We start from the raw sequence: 16,647 nt of genomic DNA, 5'->3' as shown, positions 1-16,647 counted from the left end.
ATAAATACCAAAAATATTGTAAACTGTTTGGATTTGCTGAGTGCAAATTGAAACAGGAGTTGGATGAAAAACTGAAACTCCTGCAGTAACTAAGTGGCAACTTTTTATAATAACAAGCTGTTCCTTTTGCCTGCCTGATTCACTTGGTATGCAAATCAAATCCCTGACATGTATAAGATATATTCCATCTTCTGGAGGATGGATCGCTCTGCACTTCCACCCCTAACCTCACAGTCCTGAACAAAGCAAAGTGCCCCTTCAGCCTACTGACACATTTCACATTTTGCAGAGACTAACTAGTGATAGCTGAGGGAGCCATATAGAGAAGGACAACATCACTAGGAGATCAGACCACTTCAGCACCACACCTCCCTAAGGCTGTGTCCTACGAGCACTCATTATCCTGCTGTCGCAACCTCGACGTGTGATATTTGAACCCTCGAGTGGAGTAATTAATCGAGAGAGAGAGAGAGAGAGAGAGAGAGAGAGAGAGAGAGAGAGAGAGAGAGAGAGAGAGAGAGAGAGAGAGAGAGAGAGAGAGAGAGAGAGAGAGAGAGAGAGAGAGAGAGAGAGAGAGAGAGGCTGCTGGCTTTGTTTTTGCTTCTGGTTGGTAAACAAGCGTCATTCATCATGTAACCTATTCTGGACGTGTTTGTTTATGGTGTGAAGAGATTTAACCGCAAGAGAGGTATTAGTGTGATGGATCATATGCAGTGTGGACAGCGGCTCTAAGTGTTTTCTTATACCAATTCTGTATTAAACCAGAGATGCTATGGTAAATTATGATATCCTTAGAGAACCTTTTAAAGAGATTGTAGCTGACAAAGCAATTCCATCAATGTGACAGGTTTTGCACTACCAGTGGCTACATAGGTCTCAAGTGTGCAGTTTTGAATGAAACACATGATATTTTCATTTTAAAACTATGATATGTGGTACTACATTCGGTTAAATAAAGTTAGCTGTTTTCCATGCCTTGCTTTTTATTGCAAGAAAACTGGTACATTTGCACTTCTGAGTAAAAGCATGTCACTGTCTGAAATGCATGTCAGTCAGTTGGAGAAGCAGTTACAGTAGTTGGTTAATGAGAGGAAAGAGAGGCTGTGGAAATGGAAAGGTTTGTAAACTGAGATCGCTTTAACCTAGTGTAGTACCAGCAAAATGTGTTAAAATAAAAAGGTGTTTCTTTCAAAGCTGCAAACTGGAGACCTACAGTATATACAGTACTAGAGCCAGGCGTCTTTACCATGTGATCATTCACAAAGTGCAGCATCACCGCTCTAAATAAGACCAGCGTCCTTTTGCCATACATGTAGATGACATAATTTCCCTCTGGCAGTTCTGGCTATGAGAATCTGTCATCTAACTTGTATTTTTTGTTTCAGTCCCAATTTTTTAAAGACATAGAAGGTGCTATAAATTTGTTGCTGTCCGCTAGCAACTTAAAAAATAAATAAATGAACGTATATGAAGGCAGCTGTCTGTCTACATGTCATACTTACTGGTCATTTGTGCAAACAGTTAATATAGGTGCAGGTTTTTTTGTTAGTCTGAATCTGAATTTACAGCCATGAGATGAAAGCCACTGATGTGCTGCTTGTCTCATTTATTCATCTTTTTCCGGACTTCATTTTTAAGTGTGGAAAGCCAATTTATCCAGCAGCTCCCATTCCCTTCACTTCCTGTGTAACAGGATAGGAACTGACCCTGCATAGTTTACTACAGGATGGTAGGCATCTTCAATAACATGTTTTTTTATAAAACTCAAACCCAAATAGAAGCCTCTGTCCTGTGCCAGCCTGTTAACTTTCACATCTTCTAGCTGCCCTTGTGTTTGTAGTGCCTCTCACACTGTGGTTTAAGTACACCATGTTCCAGGATTAATTGGCCACATTCAGTATGTCAACTTGTGTTTGAAGCTGCAGTGCACATTTTGAAAAAAAACACTGGGCTGTGTAAACCATAAAAAAAAGTTATTTCCATTTTCCTAAACGGAATACCAGTAAAAGGCCTACATTTATTGTGTGTGTTTATTTTTTGGGAATGGGATTGTATCACAGACTATTGATGGAAAGATGGAAATTGTTTGTATAATTTAAGGGCATTCTTACACCTTCTAAAAATACATGATTTGAATGATCTATTGATGGCTACAGTATGAGGCATGGTTATTTTATTTTTACTGTGGATGAAGATCATTGTGATTTATTTTTTGTGTTGGTTTATTTCACCTTGAAGGGTCATGTGATTTAATATTTTAAAGCCAGCTTCAAGGTGACCATCTTTTCAAAATATTAACTTAGCGATATTGAGTCTCATGGGTTTGTTTATCCAGAAATGCTATTATGAAGGACAGCCAAATGGGCTTTTAAAGTTCACTACCTTTAGAAAACCAAATAGAAAAGCACTTCCAAGTCATTAAACTTGTTTTAAGTAGGAACTGAGGCAGTGGGTTTACATGGATGGGCTAACTGTCATGACTGTATGCAGTAAAGATGTTTTACTGGGGATTCAGGGGAGCTAATCTTTCAAGAACTTCTGTGGGTCTAATGTGGAACTTGGATGCCTTTTCAATGTGTTTATTATAATATTCAGTACAGTGCTGTAGTAGTGTGATCTGATTCACCTGTATCATTTGCACTGTATAATATCTTTCTATACAGTACCAGAGGACACAGTTGGAAATAACTGGAGACAAAGGGACAGTAGGAGAGTTTTACACTGAATGGAGCGGGGATTCATTGGGTTACCTACAGTAGCCATGTTAATGCTGAATTATGGGAATTCTTCATGTCAATGGACAAAGGTATTGCAATTGTTTAGTATTAATACAAGAGACAATGGGACAGTGGTATGAGGCTGCCATTAGTACCGCAGAGTGCTACAATGCTGATAACATTTTCATATGTTTAACCTCCCACTAGTCTTGCACCTACAGTGCTGTTATCCTGGATTTCAGAACTACCATCAATTAGGCTATATTTAAATAATTATAAGAGCTTGAGCAATGAGGCCCCAGTTAAGTACATTGCTCCTCCCCTAAAGCTGCATAACCACTCCTAATAGTATCCCTACAGACTCGGGCGTATGGCATCAGGTCATTTCAGGTATGCTGGGCAGTTCTGAAACCCAGGACTGGATGCAAGACTACAGTGAGCTCCAAACCCTGCATGAAGGCGCTCCCAGAAATGTTTTCTTTACTATCATTTTCTTAAATTTTTCTACACACTTAGACGTCCAGGCGCTGTCCCTCCGAGTGCAGAGGAGCCCTTTATTAGGAGTGTAGCAATCAGGATGTGATGTGTGTGTGTGTGTAGGAGGCTACAGTACTGTACTGCTGAGCCTGATATTCCTCTTGTCATGGAACCTTGCCAGCTTGGCTCACTCAGCAGTTAGAATGGTTCACACACTCTGTGAAAAAAAAAAAAAAAAACTGTTTTAATAGCAGCGTCCTCTTTCAAGAAAATGTCTTGTCAAGGAACTTCTTTTCATGTGGCTCGTAGCAATTACCATCGTGTGACCGTCTCAGTGCTGCCTCCTCCTCAGTATTGTGTATCATGTCAGGACCTGGTTTGTGTGCCAGTGCATTTCTTTCTTATTTTTGGGCTAGCTGACTCTGGCAAAAGAACACTTTTGTCGTGTCGGTCCCCTCCATAAAAGTCAATTTACAATACCTTAATTGATCTGCAGTTTGACTGCAGTTGTTTTGCTGGTTATTTTCAATTTCTTTATTTGCAAATGCACGTCTGCAGTGGAATTGCTTGCAGTGAGATTCCTGTTGATTTCCAAACTCGGTATAAAAAAAAACGAAACCAAAAGCTGACTGCAATTCAAACTCCACCCAATTCTGTTTGATTCTACTGTATTTCCGATTCCCCTAACAGGCGTTTACCTGATTGCAGAGCGGTTAACAATGTTTCCATTCATAATGTTTAAAAATAGATCAGATTGTGTTCCCGTCTTGTTGATTCTTTAAAACACCCACCATCATCACCGCTTAGTTGCACTTAAAGGGAGAGGAGACAATCATACATAACTACTGTAATAAATACTCAATAGTCTTGAACACGTTGTGGAAGACTTCTTCCAGTCGAAACATTTGTCATTGAATTTTCTTTTAGTTTTTCTAGATGAATAAATTTGAGCACAGATTCCAAACTGTATGTTTATGTATTTGAAATATTCTCCCTATGTCCCTGTCTATATTTGCTCATTTAGATAATATTATTGTGCTGCTGAACTCACCAGTGTTAACACATTCTCTGCATAAACAACTATCAAGACTGAAAGCATGGAATATAATGTACCATAGATTTAGTACATTTTGTTCTGTAATATAGACTGCGGTACAGGTTTGTGAAGGGGCTGTTTTTTGTTTTTTTGTTTTTTCTTTTACAAAAGTAACGTTGTAAAACAGGCAGAATACAGTCTGGAAAGATGGATGGCTGCTTCTTTTTTTGGCTGAAATCCCAGACTGTTCAAACACCATATTGAGGGGCATTGGCAATGCATCTGCAAGAATTACCTGTACTTTTTCTATGACCTGATTTGAAAGTAAAAGTATTCCCTGAGGGTATATTGACTGTCACACAGGTTCTGCACTTGTACTGTAGCAATGTGCTGGCACTGTGCTGTACTTGCAGGTAATGACACTCTGAAAAAGAAAGATGTTTGAATGAAATGTAAAAATGAACATAATTCCTTTGGGGGAAGGCTATTATTAAAGGAACATTTATTATTATTAGTTTATTTAGCAGACACCTTTATCCAAGGCGACTTACAGAGACTAGGGTGTGCGAACTATGCATTAGCTGTAGAGTCACTTACAATTACATCTCACCCGAAAGACAGAGCACAAGGAGATTAAGTGACTTGCTCAGGGTCACACAATGAGTCATTGGCTGAGGTGGGATTTGAACCAGGGACCTCCTGGTTACAAGCCTGTTTCTTTAACCACTGGACCACACAGCCTCCTAGCACAGTTAGATTTCAGTCAGTAAAGCAAAAGTTGACTTGGATATGGGCAAGGTTTTTCCAGTTGAAATTTGTGCTGCTGATCAAAAAGGGATTTTTAATTAAAACACGAGAGGTGGTAATTAATCATTTTGCACTAAAATACCTTTCTCTTGTAGTGTCTCGATCCTTCATAACTCATGGATTTACCTTTCTTCATTATTCTGATTTGCACCGGTATATAGAATTCAAATATTTTCCTCCGAGATGAGTTTTCAACACTTTATGAAAACAAAAGAGTTTATTTGGACTCTTGGTATAAAGTGCTGACTTTATTTCTCTATGGAAATACTGAAAACAGTCAACAGTGAAGGGCTCTTGTACAATATATTACAATTTGCTCTAAATATAGACTAACCATGAATTAAACACGATCATGAAATACTGAGTAAGCACTAGTACATTTTTTGTATGGTCTGTCTGTCTCTGTATGTACTGCATGTTAAAATATAACCGTGTAACTTATTACATTAATGAAGGCTTTAAAACATTTGCCTAAAAGTCTTAGATTCTTGGAGTTTTAATAATGGGCACATGGACATTGCAAACCAATGTAATGCTAATCGGTAATGCTTGGATGGAGCAGGTGTGGAGAGTGGCTTAGTATTCACGCAGCCCACTGAACACTGCTTGAGGTGTCGGTACCGGGAAGCTACATTATTTAGAAAAACGCATGTATTTGACATTTGTAATTTCAACACGTCTCTCGTCTGCACGGTAGAGATCCATTATTCTTCCATCGTAAGGCTTTTGGATTCTAAGCTGGTTTCAATTAATAAGTAATGCCCCATTAATGTATGTTTTATAGGGCCCCCCTTTCTGCTCACACAGCAAAGCCAGATAAATTTAATGGAGCTTTATGCTATAAGCTATAGTTCATTGGGAATGGCATTTTGTTGAGACAGTTCCCTCAAAGAGCAAGTTTAGTGTGGGTTGGAAATATCCCAGTTAACTTACAGGTAACGAATGCATTCTTCTTATTGTTTAGATTCACTTGTTATAATTTTTAGTGGTGTGTGGGTTTTTTGTTTTTTTTTGTTTAGATGTTGAAAGCACCCACCGGACCTTAATAGAGCACTCATGTTTTACCTCCAAGTACATCTGTTACAGCAGAGTAACCAACCTGCCCCTCTGCCCTTAATGGACATGAAAGGTACTGTACCACATTAGTTCTATGGAGTATTGGATCTGTATTACATTGACTGAGGCAGGGCGTTGCAGGGAGACCTGTTAATGGTTGTACAGTACCAGCTGTATTTGGAAGTTAGTGTTTTTACCAGTATATAGAATATAGATTGCGCTCATTTGAACAGAGGACATTCTGACCTGTACACCCCCTCTCTCAAGCAGAGGCTTCCAATTTAAACTATCTCATTCAAAGTATAATTCATCAGATGGTGCCCCTTAAATGTTCAGCTTCCAAGGACACACGCATGCCCTTTCTGGTATTTAATTCCTTTTTATTTGAGGGAGAGGTAGGATTCACTGCTGATAGTAATTAACAGAAAGTGCTGTGGTTTCGCAGTGAATTGCAGTATGTGGGTAGAACACAGTCTTTAGCCTGTGGTCTTCCTCTGAGCAGATTTCTGCTGAGTGTAAGACCAGGATCGGCACAAAGAGACCCTTTCACTCACAAAGGTCAATCCTACGATGCAAGGAGACCCGTGGGCACTTGAGGTTTTCCCGGAACACATTAATCAGAACATGCAAGCCTAAAACAAGTGTAGTATTGTGTCTGTGCTGCTGTACCATTGCCTCTTAGCTGCCAATGCTGTGCCACTGCGGCATTGCTATTAAAGATGTACTTTTGGAAAGAGATCAATTCCCAGACTCTAAAAAACATCTGTCTACAGTAGCTTGTTTTGAGCATAGCTGGTGTATTTCATGGATGGTGTTTCTTAAAGTAAATTCACTCAGTTGCCAACACAATATGGCAAGAACCACTTAGAATCTGCAACCCAGAAACATGTTTTAAGACCTGATTCCCACACTAAAAGAAATCCTCGCCTTGGATCATTTCAATAATGTGTGCCGTCTGCAAGCATTTGCAGCATTGCTATTTAGATATCCCAAGTAACCGACCTGAATATTCTTAATTACTTGATGCATATTTTTGCATCCTGCTTCATACATGTGAACGGATACTGTACAGTATGTTGAGCAGTTTTTCATGTAGCTGTTTGAAATGCAAAGTAATGCGCACTGAAGTGAATGCCTGGTGGTACTGTGCTGCTAGAACACTGTACACTGGGGGATTGAGACCCATGTACTGCACCTGCCCCGACACGTTTAAACCCTCCAGTCAACACTTCACTTTCCCTGGCAAGCTTAAACAACGTTGCGCCAGAGAAAACAATTGGTAAAGGGTAGAAAATCACACAGCATTCCTCTGGTGTGTTGCTGTCACCTACTGTACTTGGTAAACTGTTGGAGTTAGAATTATCAATTATTTTACACCTATTTTTCTGTCCAGTACAACATTTCCACTACTGATCCGTCACCAGGGTAGTCCCCACAACAGCTCAGGTGAAATGTAGGTCAGTGGGTGTCCTCAGATCCCACTGAGAGTCTGTTTGCCTCTTTACACCCAGGAGGACAAGAGCCCGCCCTGGTGGTGTACCCATAATAATATTATTAATGTTGTAGTTTATCACATGTGATACAGATACTGCTTGGAACTTTGACTGGAAATAAAAAAATCATCACAAAGCACAAAACCGCATCCCCAAATCACTGTCCACAGTGGTGCTAGAATAGAAAAAATGGAACAAACTGATTTCAGGAAAAGACAAAAACCTGTTCTTGTTTCACATCGAACAAGCTGAACGTGTCTGAGTGTCTTCGCCTCACGAAATTCCGCCTTCAGTCCCTGCCTCCCTGCAAAGATTGTCAACCTGTGCTTCCCTGACAGTGTGTGGCTCACCTTGCACATCACTTAGTTATGCTTTACCAAGTGAGCTACTCGGGGACCCTATGTAAATATATATTTTCATTTTTTTTTTTGCAAACCTTCTTCCTGGTCCCCAGTGACTGTGGGTTTATGTTTACAAGAATCCTGAGTGAATAATTAGTTTGCTGTATTGCCACATCAAATGACTGTGAGATGGAAGAAATTAGTTCTCAACTGGCAAAGGATGGTACTTTTTATGTTTTTAATGAAGCAATTAATGAAAAATTATGATTTTACAATGTGTAATTTAGTTGCTCTCAAATGCTTCTATAATGTAAATTCCGTTTTTAATTCTACAGTGATGCGTACTAAAATAAAAAAAATTGTCCATACTGACACGATTCTACTCTGTATAATTTAGCATTGTTCAAAGAATAAAGTTTGATTTAAAGGTGTATACTGTACCGTACATACTGTGCTCTAATTGGGCTATTTATTTATTAGGTAGTAATCGAACAAAATGTATCAAATCTAGATGTAATGGTGTTGTACTTTTGCAGTACACACTAATTTGAATCAAATGATTTGAATTCATCGTATTTTAAATGTTGTATTATAATTTAAACCTGTCATTGCAATTGTTTTGGTGTCTATTTATTTATTAATGTATTTTATAGTTCTGTGCTGTCAGAAAACTGTCCAGTTTGTTTCTGTACACGGCAAGAACACAATGAAACCTGCTTCCCTCCAAATAGGAATGACCAGCTACTACTGTCCTACAGTATGGCTGGTTTCACAGACCCTGATTAGAACTAGTTTAGGACTACCTTGCCCACAGTAGCATTGGGTAGTCCAAGCTTAGTGATAATCGGGGTCTGTGAAACCAGCCACTACTATAAAACAGATATTTAACAAGGGCATTTTAAAGTAACCGCCTCCAACATATAAAATGAAATGTAAGCAACATCATGGTCAATACGTGAAAGCCATTTGTTTTAAAATGTATTTTAACTCTGTTCTGTTACATAGTAACTCAGTGTATCATACTATTGTAAAACATGCCATTTTAATCAAAGGCCTTTATTTATTAAAGTGTCTCATATATGTTGTGCTTGTAATACTAAGGGCATTTTTTTTTATTCAAACCATTTTAATATTTGTCCCGTCTGCCAAGCTGATGAGCTGCAATTAGTGCTCTTATTGTGACCAGTTCAACTTTGCTGACACCTCGATTTTACACGTTTACCTGTTTTTAATGACATTTCCCATAGTTTCCTACAAAACCGAGTTCAATGACATGTTATTTGTAGTTTGTTGTAATGTAATTCTGTCTAGTAATGTAATTTGATCTTTTGAGTTTGAACAGCTGGCATAGATGACGGTGCCTGCCAGTAAAATTTGCATAGCTTAGCCATATAATATACATTTAAGGGGAAAAACAGAGACTTGTCACAAGTAAATTGATACCTTGTATTATTTTCGTATAGCAAGTATCTACTATATATTACGTATGACTTAAGCCCCTGTATTATTTCTTAGGACCTGTGCCTAATATAGACTTCGGACACCATTTTCCCTGAGTACAGCCTTGAGACGGTATACAGTAGCATAGACGCCACAAGGTGCTTGAGTGTCTCAAGGGATGTGTCCATTCAGTCACTAATATGTCACGCAATTGAGACGGAGGATTGTGATGACAAATCCATCGTCCTATTGGGTAGACAGGCCCTAATAAAGTGGCCAGACAACAGTAGCGTGGTTGCTACATAAGCAACATTACCATTCAAACTCAAAGGGAACTTTCAAGCAATGTAGAAAACTCTGGAACTGTAACTTCTAAATGTCAAATAACCAAGCCGTGTCCCAACGCTGCAGCATTTTGTATTTATTATGCATGAGTTCATTCATATTTGATGCAATGCCAAGAGGACAACCAAGGGATGAAGATGGATTCATCATGCAAATGTGAGATGAGAGGGAGATTGAAGCTGTAAGCCTGAGCAGATAATTAAAAAGAACAGTACTGATTTAATGCATTTGCAAACGTGCATAGCGTTTTATTTTTGTATGTTTTTGACATTCCTTGAATCTCAGGTACTTGCTGAAAATGTACTTTGAACTCATGATTCTTTTGATTTTGAGGATCTTATGCTGTAAACTAAAATATATGCACAGCACACGGTTGTTCCTTTACCAGGAGAGCCACTCTGCCACCCTATAGTCAAATCTGTTGCCAAGTCACTGAACTTGCAGCTCGGCCCAGCCTGGCTAGTCTCTGCCTGGCCATGTCGAGCGCCTGACCAGTAGGGGACAGCCGAAGCTTGATGAGATGAACTATCCCCAGGCTGTATTCCTCCCTATTGTGCATCTTTCTGATAATCATTTAAACTGTAACAGGAACGATTCTGAACGTGGTCACTGCTCCCTTCATATACATTTCAAGCAGTGTTTGTTCGACTACAGTATTGTAATATTTTTTTGAAAATGCACTGAAAACATCGATACTTTTTTAAAAGCAATATGGTTTCTGATACACCAAGGAATTGAGGGATACTGCAGCTTTAATTTTGTATTTTAACATATATGCTGTTGTAAAGAAATTAAATGTGGAATAGATATAGAGAGGGTCTTGGGCAGATTGATTGAATGATTTATTGATGAATTCCTTCACTTGTGATTTAGTATTGGATCTGGAAGTCTTTCTGAGATGAGAATGTCCTTCTGATTAGGGCAATTTATATGCATGTTAAGAACATTGCATTTGAGGTTTGAGGGGATAAGATAGAAGGAGGTAAACCTAAAATTAAACAAATGGTTGAGGTGTTTTTTTATTTATTTATTTATTTTTTGTATATATGTATCTTGTGTACTAGTGGTAGGCCTGGTCTGTTGTGTAGTAATTTTATGACTCGGTAGATTTATGTTTACTGAGAGACCACTACTCCTTTCACTTGTCACCAAAGCCATATTTGAACCAAGGCATCCAGAGGTTACATACCTGTACACACACAATTTGGGGCACAGAAATAATCTGACCAAATGAACCATTTTTCTAAATAAAAAAATAAAAAATACTTTTCACAATAAAAATGAGTTCCTGGTCCATTACCAGTGTGCTGTCCGTGATGATGTGCATGGAGATTTAGCTTCTCTAAATCTGCCTTTACCTGGCTTTGAGGAAAGAGGACTGAACAGCATCATGTGTCAATGTGACCTTTCAGCAACTCTATAATGTAGAGTAAGTGGAGGTTGAAAGATCACTGTGTCACGTGATCTGAATAGAATGAGGAAGGTTGTTCAATCCCAGCATTTAGGATTCTCCTGACAAGGTAGATTTTAGAAAATGCATAACAATAACTCTGTATGGCAGCAACAGAACGCGGAACCACTCTGAATGATTGCAAGCACCATCGAAAAGTACACCTGAAAAGCAGAATGGTCAGTCCATCCGTCCCCATTCATTCCCTTCCTGTTGTCTAAAAACACAGTGGCTATTTTTACTCTACTCTTCTCTTCTTTGACGCATCCTATAACTACATGGTCATTTTACTGTTGTATGCCACTATTAATTAGCGCACCGAGCGAAAACTGTTAAGTGGACACTTTGTTCCTAGAATAAGTTAAGTGAGGCTAGGAAATTGACTGTTGTGAGAGTCCTTTCCAAAAATAACACGAGACTCGGTGGAGGGCACAGTAAGTGTTGGCACCGAGCCAGCTGGAGCAAACCTTGACAGAAAAGCAAACAACCTGTTAGGGAACCGGACCCGCTGGTTCTACGTTTTAACAGCGGAATCTGAAAGAAATCACTGTGATGATGTGCAGAGATCATCATAATGGCAGTAGCAACATTCTTCTTCCATGCTTTCCCACTGCCGTTGTGGTTTCAGTATTTTCAGCTAAACAGTCGGTAGGTCCTAATGTGTACAAACTTTATAAAAAGCAGGAATTTTAGGGGTTAGTGGTGCAGTGGGCTGATTCCTCTCTGAAGATGAAAGGAGGGCCACATCAACCTAAAACCTAATTGACATGTACTGTAAAAACCACCAGCATAGTTTGTGCTTGGTTCAGGGATGAAGGGCAAGGAGTGTTCAGGGCAGGATTGAGAGATTCTGGTTTGTAGTGCTGCTAACAAGTACAGCCTTTCAGCAGTTTGACATAGAAACGGTATAAACCTCTACAACCTGGTAATACATTGCAGTCAGGACCGCCGTGCAGTATTAATCACATTTACACATGTTCCAGAACAGCTTGGTTATTGTGTGGCTGGTCAGTCATACAACACTGCTGTGTGGCTGTCTGTAATCCTGGCACACACAGAGCAATGCGTTGCCATTTGGACATGCATTGCAGCATGGCCCTGCTCAAGTGAAACACAATGAGGGGCCTTGTGCTCCTGCACAGATAGCAGTCCTTACGGAACATGTCTCTCTAATGAACCCCCAGATACAGTCGTCACAGGTTAGGCCTTTGTGGTAGCCGTGGATACAGTATTGGCTTCCCTGGACTGGAAAGCTGGCACTGTATCTCCGTGCTCCTCACCTTGTGCATTCACAACCTGTACAACCAAACTTTGTCAACAAGCAAGTGACGTCTTGAGCATTGTGATGAGTCCTACTGATTTGTTTGAAACAGGACAATTGAGACTAAAACAGGTCAATTAATCTGCATTCTTGATACATACGGTAGTGTATCTTCCAGAACTGGGGACAGCTTGATATAAAACACCTGTAATTAAAATATGTGTGATGGAATTGCTGTGAATGTTTGTTGGCTCTGGACCCAGTGCTTTAGTGATGTAGAGCTTGGTGTTTTGAAAGCAGCCAGACTTGAACCACATTCACTTTCCTGGGATTACCAAGTTTTCTAATCACAAGATTGTAGAGCAGAGGTTAAAATATTAGCAATGTGCTGCTTTTACTTCCTAAAAGGCTGTGATTTTCATTTTTGAGTAATCTTTATCTATGATTTTTTTTTGTCCAAGCTCTGTACAAATCAGTGTGGACATTTTTATTTACTTGGGATATAAAAGGAAGGTTTACACCAAACTTGGTTCTTAGGGTTGTTTCAAGCACACAAGCTCACATTCTAGACTGATCAGGTCAAGGGGTCAAAAGTTAGAGGTTCAAATGTGGTCGATGGATACATTTTGACCTCTATAATCGAGGGCAGTCGGGACTGCATAGAACTGCTGTGTACCTAGAAACAGGAATTGAATGCTGTTTTTTTGGGGGTGGGGGGTGGGGGGTGGGGGGGGTGTAGACACAGACAGAAATCAATTGTATTAAACATAATAGATTTTTAAATTGTGTATACTAGTTGTTTTAAAAGCCCAAACAGTGTTGCAGAATTTAATTGTGAAAAATGTCCTTAATTTGAGGTGTGTGTGTGTGTGTACGGGACAGCCTGTTTACTGAACTACAGATGGGGTTTTTTTTCTTCAATAAATATGACCTTTTAAAGATGATAATGCTAACCATATATGAATCGAAAATATAAATAAATCTGTTATTATAAACTTATTTTTAACATGCGTAAGTCAGGGCCTGAAGGGTAGATAGAGATAGATAGATAGATAGATAGATAGATTGATTTATATGGGTGCCAGAAACAATTGTTTTAAACAATGAAATGTTTTCTCAGAAGAAATCATCGAAGACCAATACAGTAAATGCAGCTCTGTTTTTTAAATGAACTCCGCCAGTGGAGATGCAGTCTCCTGAAATAGAACAGTCCGGGGGCCAGGAATATTGTGTGTCTGTAAACCGAATAACTGGATGCAGCTGGATTGCAGCTGAACGCTACACAGAGCGCAACCAGTATGCCACAGCTGAGAGCCAGTCAACATGCTAACGCAGACCGCTCATCCATACAGGATTAGGCTGCGTCTGTCTGGGCTAGATTCTGCAACCCTGGACCTCCGTTCTGCTTCTAATACTCGACAATGCTGTGAGTATCGGCTGTGATGGGTTTAAGTAGCCTCGATCCTGCATACTGCATTTGACTGTTGTCATACCGTAGGCTAGTACTACACACAGTACAAGGTGCTTTATTGTAGATGAACTAAAGAAAAGGTTTTGCAGACGGGTTGATTCTCATAGAAAGTGAAGCAATGTAAACTGGAAGTGGAGCAAATGCATGACAAATAAAACAAAAATGATTTGATTTCATTCAACTCTAGCGTTGTGCTTTGATATATAAAGGAAATGAAACCCTTGCTTCAACCCAATTCAGATACTCAGGTTATGTGCAAACTATTAAATGTTGCATTGTGCAATGTAAATAATAATGTTTGTAATTTCATTCATTTTAAAGAATAAATCGCATTATTTTTTTATGTTTTTTGCTGTCAGCCTGAACGGTGCGGTATTCTGTCATTCTAACTGCATGATCGTTGTGTTTTGATGTCTGCGTTCCGGAAATTCAATTTGACGGGCTCCATCTGCTCCATACTGTGCCATGCTATACCAAACTGTACCAGAGTGTTATACAAAGAGGGCTCTGGTTAACAAACTGTGCTGTTAACAAGATACTGCCATTAAGACTATTCGGGTCATATTTTTAAAGAGTTTCCTCGAGTCTTAAATCAGCTCGTTTTTTTTTTTTCAATGAGAGAATTCCATATTTTATTGAAAAACAAATGAGACGTTAACCTTGCGTGTGCTTAACATGAATAATAAATACTTGCTTTTGTTCTAGTTTAACAAAGAATTAAAGCCTGGAGGGAAATGTTTGAAAAACAAAGCCTATAAAAAGCTTGGGGTTGTAGCAGTTGTAAGTGGAATAGCACACAGTTTGAGCTGTGATTTATTATTATTATTATTATTATTATTATTATTATTATTATTATTATTATTATTATTATGATGATGATTATTTTTTTATTTATTTTTTTTGTAATGATTCCAGCATGATAAATACAGTATTTGATGCTCTTCAGAGAGTAGGATGCTGTTGTGGTTTACAGCAGAGAGCCTGCATGCTGAGATGTCTTGGAGACGATGTGCTTGGGAGAGTATGGTGGAGTAATAATCCAAGTCTGCTGCTGTATACAAGGGAAACCTGGCTAGAAATTAATCTGAGCTGAATGCCCAGTGGGTAATTTGCTGCTGTTGATCATTAAACAAATTACTTGCTGTCCTTGTGTCATTCTGCAGATGAAATTGTTTCATAAGTGAATCAATGTTTTCTCTCAAATGAAGGTCATGGGGAAAAATGATAATAATCATTAGTTGGATGGTTTACAAGCTGTTCTGATTTGACCTTGCAGACAAGGGATCTCAGCCAGGAACAGGTGGAATAGTCCTCTCTGTACTGATTGCCACTTTAAGCACTTGTCAGAATACTATTTACAGAACAGGTGCAGGAGGTCAGATTGATGATAGACTTTTTTTCCCCGCCGGTCATTGGTGTGTGTCTGTGTGTGTTTTATTTTTATTTTAAATATCCTTGTGTCCTCACTGACCATGGGATCCCAGTTGCAAACAGACGTGAATCAAGGGTTCTTGGAGCTCCGTGTTGACATTTATACTAGAGATAGATTTGTGTGTTCTTGCCTGGGTAGCTCTGACCCAACTGTTTCACTTTGTATTAGAATATTGTTGGTCCAAAAACAATGTATTGTGTTCAGATACAAGTGCAAAGTTGTTGTAGCTAACACAATTCCATAAATCCTACCCGTTTTGCACTTCTGATGGCAAAATATAGGTCTCAGGTGTGTAGCTTTGAAAGAAACACATATTCTATAAAACATGTACATGTACTACACTAGGTTAAAGAAGGTTTGTTTTCCTTAATTGAAGGAAGTCTGTTAGCGTTTCACTTCCTAGGTCATTTCAGCAGACATTATTATTCTCTCTGTGTTGTGAGCTGGTGTGTGAGCATGGCTGCCGGGCTGGATGACATGTGATGTGCTGGTGTGTGACTGAGAGGGGCTGTAGACCAGACTGAACTCATTCCACTACTCAAACTGACAACAAAACAAGGCCAAAAATATTCTGGGGGACAGTGCGTAAATTATTAAAGAAGACAGCTATAATGGAAGGAAGAGCTTTCTTGCATATAAATAAATGATACTGAAGAAAAATATTTCAGTTTTGAGTATGTCTAATAATCTGTTGTGTGTCCAACAATAGCTTTTTATATTTTTTCTTCAATTTTTATTTTGGCCTCCTCTCACTCTTGCAGCCAGCCAGTCCTCCAGCATAAACATGGCAGTGCTGAGTTAAGTCTGAATTATTTTGTGTTATTGCTAAAATCAGCTCTGCTTATTGTCCACATGTTATGCTCTATCCTTTCCAAAGTGATTTTAAAAAGGTTTGGACTGTACTGTGTGTTGTTTTTTTCCAACAGTTTAATAGTTAATAGGAACATTAATAGTTTGTTTTTCCTTTCGAAAAAAAGTTTGCATTTGCAAATTAGGCTGGCTAGTGTACAAAAATAATTTGTAAATAAATCTCTTACAGAAAAGGTCTCCCATGTTCATGTTTAGTTTTACACAAAAAATATAATTATCTGTTTACTACAGTCCATAATTTAGTCTTCTGTTCACTCTGTTTTATAAAACTAAAGTTCCCATTTTTATTATTATTTGTATTTTATTTTTGGGTCGGCTCAAGTTTTCGAATCGTCACAGACGCAGCTGAGACGAGCTCCCCGATTCTCGCTAAGTCCTTTGAGCGTTTTACACCAGGGGAGCAGAGGCTGCCGATGGAGTGAGTCAGACTTTCCAAATGGCCGCCCCGAAG

The 16,647-nt window shown here is 38.9% G+C and overlaps 1 protein-coding gene across 5 annotated transcripts in view; it reads left to right on the top strand.

Annotated features, from left to right (window-relative positions):
* LOC117434452 (oxysterol-binding protein-related protein 5-like) overlaps window positions 1-16,647 on the top strand; it is a 72,740-nt gene that overhangs the window by 20,189 nt on the left and 35,904 nt on the right. The window contains exon 1 of one of the 5 annotated variants that reach the window (XM_034057010.3): window positions 13,710-13,849. The exons of the other annotated variants lie outside the window; for them this stretch is intronic. The gene's annotated coding sequence lies outside the window, so the exon portion shown is untranslated. Of the gene's footprint in view, window positions 1-13,709; window positions 13,850-16,647 lie in introns of those variants that run through there. 5 annotated transcript variants of the gene reach the window in all.

This window comes from Acipenser ruthenus, chromosome 28 (assembly GCF_902713425.1).
Source record: "Acipenser ruthenus chromosome 28, fAciRut3.2 maternal haplotype, whole genome shotgun sequence".
NCBI lineage: Eukaryota > Metazoa > Chordata > Actinopteri > Acipenseriformes > Acipenseridae > Acipenser > Acipenser ruthenus.
Note: the sequence above shows the minus strand (reverse complement) of the source record. Positions and strands in the feature narration are given on the sequence as shown.